The 7,574-nt window shown below is 36.9% G+C and overlaps 1 non-coding gene across 1 annotated transcript; it reads left to right on the forward strand.

Moving 5' to 3' along the window:
* Window positions 1-264: 264 nt before the first annotated feature.
* LOC140521942 (U6 spliceosomal RNA) lies at window positions 265-372 on the forward strand. The gene has a single exon (XR_011973202.1). It is a non-coding gene; the product is annotated as a U6 spliceosomal RNA (small nuclear RNA).
* The last annotated feature ends 7,202 nt before the right edge of the window (window positions 373-7,574 follow it).

A 7,574-nucleotide genomic window follows, 5' to 3' on the forward strand; every position in this document is an offset into this window, starting at 1 on the left:
TAATTAGATTTTTTGTCATCACATCTGTTAATTTATATCCACACCTGTCTCTGTATATCCCTTTTAAATGTCATAATAAATATACCATTCTCAAGATAAATAATTATCATTCTCCCACATATGGATGCAAATAATTTGCCCTTCTTGAATAACAAGGTATTTTTGTTGTGTTTCCTGTTCACCTTTTTATGCCTCTCTTGAGTCTTGTATTTAAAGATCAAATTTTCCATTGACCTCTGACTTTTTCATCAAGAAGGTCTAGAAGTGCTCACTTCGGCAGCACATATACTAAAATTGGAACGATACAGAGAAGATTAGCATGGCCCCTGTGCAAAGAATGACACGCAAATTCTTGAAGCGTTCCATATTTTTTGGCTCGGGCCCCCCCAGGAGATAGAAGCTGAGAGGCTGCTGCAGACAGGGGCTCCCCAAACGGGCGGGAGCCTGGATACATTGTGGAAGGTCTGTGCATAAACCCCCAGAGGGAACTGAGCCAGAGAGGCGGCCCTGCCCCTGACCACCTGAACTTAATTCTCACACTGAATAGCAGCCCTGCCCCCGCCAAAAATCCTAAGGCGGGAAGCAGCATTTGAATCTCAGTTCCCAAACGCTGGCTGAGAGGACCAGGAGGCGAGGAGGGTGTGAGGAGAACATTCAGAGGTCAGGTCACTGGCTGGGGAGAATGCCCAGAAAAGGGAAAAGAGATAAAACTATTAAAGGGTACTTTCTCGGAGAAAAAACACTTCCTCCCTTCCTTTCTGATGGGGAGGAACAAGGCTTGCCATCAGGCAAAGACACAGAAATCGAGGATTCTGTGTCCCAGCCCACCCAATGGGCTCGGGCCATGGAAGAGCTCAAGAGGAATTTTGAAAATCAAGTTAGAGAGGTGGAGGAAAGACTGGGAAGAGAAATGAGAGGAATGAGGGAGAAGCATGAAAAGCAGATCAGCTCCCTGCTAAAGGAGAACCAAAAAAATCTTGAAGAAATTGGCACCTTGAGAACTAGCCTAACTCAGTTGGCAAGGGAGGTGCAAGGGGCCAATGAGGAGAAGAATGCTTTCAAAAGCAGAATTAACCAAATGGAAAAGGAGATTCAAAAGCTCACTGAAGAAAATAGATCTTTCAAAACTGGAATGGTACAGATGGATGCTAAGGACTTTATGAGAAAGACAGATATCACAGAACATACCATGCAGATTCGAAAAATGGAAGATAATGTGAAATATCTTATTGGAAAAACAACTGACCTGGAAAATAGAATCAGGAGAGACAATGTAAAAATTCTGGGACTACCTGAAAACCATGATCAGAAGAAGAGCCTAGACATCATCTTCCATGAAATTATCAAGGAAAACTGCCCTGAGATTCTAGAACCAGAGGGCAAAATAAATATTCAAGGAATCCGCAGAACACCGCATGAAAGAGATCCAAAAAGAGAAACTCCTAGGAGCATTGTGGCCAAATTACAGAATTCCCAGGTGAAAGAGAAAATATTGCAAGCAGCTAGAAAGAAACAATTCAAGTATTGTGGAAATACAATCAGGATAGCACAAGATCTGGCACCCTCTACATTGAGGGATAGATGGGAATGGAATAGGATATTCCAGAAGTCAAAGGAACTAGGACTGAAGCCAAGAATCACCTACCCAGCAAAACTGAGTATAATACTTCAGGAGAAAAAATGGTCTTTCAACGAAATAGAGGACTTTCAAATTTTCCTGATGAAAAGACCAGAGCTGGAAAGAAAATTTGACTTTCTAACACAAGAATGAAGAAGAACCATGAAAAGGTGAACAGCAAAGAGAAATCATAAGGGGCTTACTAAAGTTGAACTGTTTACATTCCTACATGGAAAGACAATATTTGTAACTCTTGAAACATTTCAGTATCTGGGTACTGGGTGGGAGTACACACACACACACATGCACACATGCACACATACATAGAGACAGAGTGTACAGAGTGAATTGAAGAGGATGGGATCATATCTTAAAAAAAAAATGAAATCAAGCAGTGAGAGAGAAATATTGGGAGGAGAAAGGGAGAAGTTATATGGGGCAAATTATCTCTCATAAAAGAGGCAAGCAAAAGACCTATTAGTGGTGAGATAAAGAGGGGAGGCAAGAGAAAAACATGAGGTCTACTCTCATCACATTCCACTAAAGGAAAGAATAAAATGCACACTCATTTTGGTAGGAAAACCTATCTCACAATACAGGAAAACGGGGGATAAGGGGATAAGCAGGGTAGGGGGGATGATGGAAGGGAGGTCATGGGGAGGAGGGAGCAATTTGAGGTCGACACTCATGGGGAGGGACAGGATCAAAAGGGAGAATAGAAGTAATGGGGGACAGGATAGGATGGAGGGAAATATAGTTAGTCTTATACAACACGACTATTATGGAAGTCATTTGCAAAACTACACAGATTTGGCCTATATTGAATTGCTTGCCTTCCAAAGGGAGGGGGAGGGGAGGGAGGGAGGAAAAGAAGTTGGAACTCAAAGTTTTAGGAACAACTATTGAGTACTGTTCTTGCCACTAGGAAATAAGAAATACAGGTAAAGGGGTATAGAAAGTTATTTGGCCCTACAGGACAAAAGAGAAGATGGAGACAAGGGCAGAGAGGCATGATAGAAGAAAGAGCAGATTGGTCATAGGGGCAATTAGAATGCTTGGTGTTTTGGGGTGGGGGGAGGGGACAAAAGGGGAGAAAATGTGTAACCCAAAATTTTGTGAAAATGAATGTTAAAAGTTAAATAAATAAATAAATATAGAACAAAAAAAAGAAAAAGTCGTTTCAAGCATAAACACTGGAAAGATGAAGCAATTAAAGAAAAAAAATGAAAATAACCTGAGGCAATATACAATGCAAATATCACTTAAAGGAACAGGATATTTAATCTAGAGAATATTTGCAGGGACATGACAGCTATATTCAAGTATTTAAAGAGATGTCGTGTGTGAGATCTTAAGTTTCTGTTTGAACTCGAAGGGAAAAGCCAGAAGGGAGAGATTAAAGTTTCAAGAAAGCAGATTTGGAATGGATGCAAGGGAAACTCCATTACAATTTGAGCTATCCCAAAGCGTCAGAATGCTGTGTGGCAAAGCAGCCATTTACCCATCTCTGAAGGTTTTTGATTAGAGGCTTGGATGACTATCTACCAGGAGTTTCACAGAGGAAGTGCCTATCCAGATATGTCACATTATGTGATCTCTGAGATCTTCTCTTACATTGAGATTCTGTGATAAATGAAAATATACTGAGACTTATATCAAGACAATTATTAAATAGTTTTTAGAGAAATAAAGGAAAAATTAAATAATAGAAGGAAAATTCTATATTGATTTTTAGATTGAACCAATACAGTAATTTAATGACATGATTTAAATTAATCTATATATTTCATGAAATATAAGTAAAATGCCAGTGCAATACTGCCTATAACTTGATAAAAATAAAAAAATATTTGTAGAAGAATAAAGATTAAGAATATAAAAGGAAACTAAGAAGAAAGGGGGAAGAGGAGAGTATTTTCATTATTTCCAGGTATTTCAGTCATTCTGCAGTTGTGTCCAACTCTTCATCAACCTATTTAGAATTTTCTTGACAAAAATACTAGAGTGGTTTGTCATTTCCTTCTCCAGATCATTTTATAGATGAGGAAACTGAGGTAAACAAGGCTAAATGAACTTGTCTCAGCTAATAAGTATCTGAGACCAGATTTGAACTCAGGGAGATGAGTCTTCCTGACTCCAGGCTTGGCATTCTATTCAGTCTACCACTTAGCTGCCCAACTAGTAAGTATCTGATGCTAATTTTGAACTCAGATGTTCCAGACTCCAAGGTCAGCTCTCTATCCACTGTTCTACCTGACTGCCTCATATTAAGTGCTTAATATATGCTTTATCTAGCTAGCTAGTCATCTACTGTCTGGTAAGCAACTTAATAATTGTCGGGAAGACGCCTAGCTGCCCCAGTAGTTTTATTACATGATCTCAAATTACATTACAAAACAATCACTATCAAAACTCCCTGTCACTTCAATAATTTTATGATCTCATCAATGTGGTTATTCTCCTGAATTGTAGAAATCAAAATCCAACCTTTTCCTGCCTCACTTTTTTCCACATTTTCCCATGAAACTTTCAAAGGTTATCCATCCAACATGTTGGGAGTCTTCTAGATTTTTGACATCAGATCAATACCAATTAAGCATGTTCACTGCTATCCCTAGCTCTCATTATTTGACTGACCCTCCTCCTTTGTTGGTCTCACAACTCTCTGAGAAATTCTTTCATGCCCCTTTTTCCTGTAGAGCTTCTTTTTGATAAAATGTTGCAGGGTACCATGTGCTTCTCCACTGCCCTTTGGATAACCCACAATTTTATTTCTTCAGAAAATGTGGAATTTCCTTACTTCCAACCATATAACATCAATAGAACAATATTGGGGATGAAAATATATACATCGGTTTCAAGGAGAAGACTGGGGCTCTTAAAGGTACCATACAAGGTCAAACTAGCCCTGGAAAAATATATAGAAAAAGAGATAATCATAAACGAGAATTCAAAGTTCAGAGCAGACCAGTGTTTGTTAAACCCATATTTTTCTTGAGTAGTGTTGAATAAATTTTATTGAATAATGAATTCTTTCCCCAGTATTTTGGGGAAAGAATTCTTTACTCAATAAAAACCAGCAAGAGAATTGGATAGTAGCTTGGCAAAATAAATAAATAAAATCAGAGTAGACATACCTCCTACAATACAAAATAACAAATTTCAAATGAGTCAATGATACAAATATTTTAATCATAAAAATTAGATGACAATGGAATGTTCTAACATTTAAAACTGTAGGTATAAGAAAGTCTTAAGTATCCATGACAGAATAAATTATGAGCTAAGAGAAATGAATTCGATTATCTAAAAATGAAAACATTTTGCACAAAAGCAATACAACCAGAAAGTAAAGGGGAAAAAACATACTGGGTATGAGAAAAAAAAAAAAAACCTTTCAATTAACATTTCAAACAGATCTATGAGGAACTGGCAGAAACTTATAAAATCAAAGTCTATTCTCATTAGAGGAGTGGTCCAGAGATATTAAAAGATTGTTTTTAAAAGAAGAAATAAATTATTAATAGTCACATGAAAAAGTTCAAGTTCTCAAATAATCAAAGAAATATGAATTAAAACAATGCTAAGGTACCATCCTAGGACATAATCAAATTGTCAGGTAGTATAACAAGGATAAAACTGTAATGCTGGCATGATTATAGGAAAATAGACATGCTAACAGCATATTGCCATGAATTGGTTTACTGAAATTCAACTTGGAATTATGCAATGAGTAACAAACTGTTCAAATCTTTTGACCTAATGAACCCCCTACTAAGATTATACCCTAAGGAGGGCACAGACAAGGGGGGTGGGGGTAGAACTATCTGTACAAAAAATTCTTGGCATTGTTATTTGTAATAACAAAGACTAGAAATAGACTATGAATTCAACAATTGGGAAATAGTTGGACAAATTAAGGTACATGAATGTAACAGAATACTACTTATTGTTCCAAAGGAAATGAAAACTATGAAAAAAATCAAAGGAATATGGGACAATTTATATGAAGTGATACAACATGATGAAAATAGAATAAAATAAGAGGACACACTAATTACAACTATGAAAATAAATACAATTAAGGAGTCCAGAAGGGGGTCACAGAAACAAATCACGATCCAGTTACTACTTTGTCACAGTATTCACATCTTTTTTTTGTTGTTGATGAAGTTTTAAATACCACGCTGTCTCCCAACAGTTGCAACAAAATACTCATGAGACATATTACACCCATAGCACTGGTTATTTCAAACACTAAATTTCCGAGTTAGAAAGGATCTTGGAAGCCCTCTAGACTAACCAACATTGGAACAAGAATCCCTTCTACAATATCAACAAGTTTTCATCCAGCCTCTGCGGAGGACCTCTGGTGAGGGGGACCTCACTACTTCCTGAGGCAGAATGTTTCACTTTTCAACAGCTCTGATCATTAGCAAGTTTTTCCTGACATCAAGCACAGCTTTGCAGCTTCTCCACATTGGTCCTAGTTCTGCCCTCTAGACCTAAGCAAAACAAATCAAACCTTTCTTCTATAAGGCAACACTGCAAATACTTGAGAACAGCATCGTTATCATTCCCCACCCTTCCTCTCCAAGACTTTTCTCCCGGTTAACAACTCCCAACCTCATCCTCATGTGAAATAATCTCGCCATCTTCATTACTGTCCTCTCAACACTCTCCAGTCTATCTTTGGGAACATAGCAGTCCTTCTAGTCTGACCAGGACAGAGTTTGGAGAGTTTTATACACTGTGCCTCTCATAATGTAATTTAAGTGTGACTTAGCTTTTGAGGGTGCCACATCATATTGATGACTCATGTTGGAATTTCAGTCCAGTATAACACACCCATTATTTTTCATAAGATTATCTTGTCATATCTCTCCAATAATATATTTGAGCAGCTGAATTTTTAAAGCTAAATGTAATACTTTTCGGTTATCCCATTTAAATGTCCTCTTATTAGAGTTTAACAAAAGCTATGGTCTGTCAAGGTATTTTTGAATCCCTACTCTGTCATCCAGTGTGTTGGCTATGTATCCCAATTTTGTGTCATCTGCAAAGTAGATAAGCATGACCCCCCTTTTATTTTACCAAACACTGATAGAAAGGTTATATAGTATAAGGCTAAGATGACAATAAGACATTAATAACTACTTTTTGGGTCAAGCAATTCAACTAGTTCCTTATCCACCTAATTCTAAGTCACAACTCTCCGTCTTTTATACAAGAAGGGCATAAATGACTTTATCAAAAAGTCTTTGCTGAAACTTAAGTCATCTGTATCTTCAAGGTTCACCTGATGAGTAACTTCATCAAAAAAAAGGAATTAAAATTAGTCTAATATCCCTGGCCCTTGATGAAACCATTCTGGCTCTTTAGGTTCATTATTTCTTTTTGTTCCTTAATCATCTCTTTAATGATGCATTTTGGAATTTTGCCAAGAATCAAATTTGAATTCACTTGCCCTGTAGAGTCCATACTTCATTCTATTTCCAAACAACAACAAACAAACAAATAAAACCAAAAAACCAACTAGAACAACATTTACCTTTGTCTCATCCAATAATATTGTTCCCATTTTCCACTGTGTTTAAAAGATCATGGGAAATGATTCATTAATCATATCTCTCCATTTTTAGAGGATCCTTAGAGAATCCCAGTTCTTCCAGAGCAGATCATTTAAATCCATTAAGGAAATTTAGCTACTCTTGTCTCCTTATTTGCTTAGATATCTGCTCTTCATTGACCATTCTTGTTTTGTCTTTTCTGATCCAAGTATAGTTCCACTTCCTAGAGAAAAAAGAAGTAAACTAAGAATTGAGGTGTTCTGACTTCTTTTTCATGTTTCTTCACATATTTCTCATCCAATCTAAATAGTGAACACCCATTCTTTAAACTTCTCTTTTTCTAATGTAGCTTAAAAAAAAAACCCTTTTTTTCCCTTATCTTTGCC

Source organism: Notamacropus eugenii, chromosome 1, assembly GCF_028372415.1.
Source record: "Notamacropus eugenii isolate mMacEug1 chromosome 1, mMacEug1.pri_v2, whole genome shotgun sequence".
NCBI lineage: Eukaryota > Metazoa > Chordata > Mammalia > Diprotodontia > Macropodidae > Notamacropus > Notamacropus eugenii.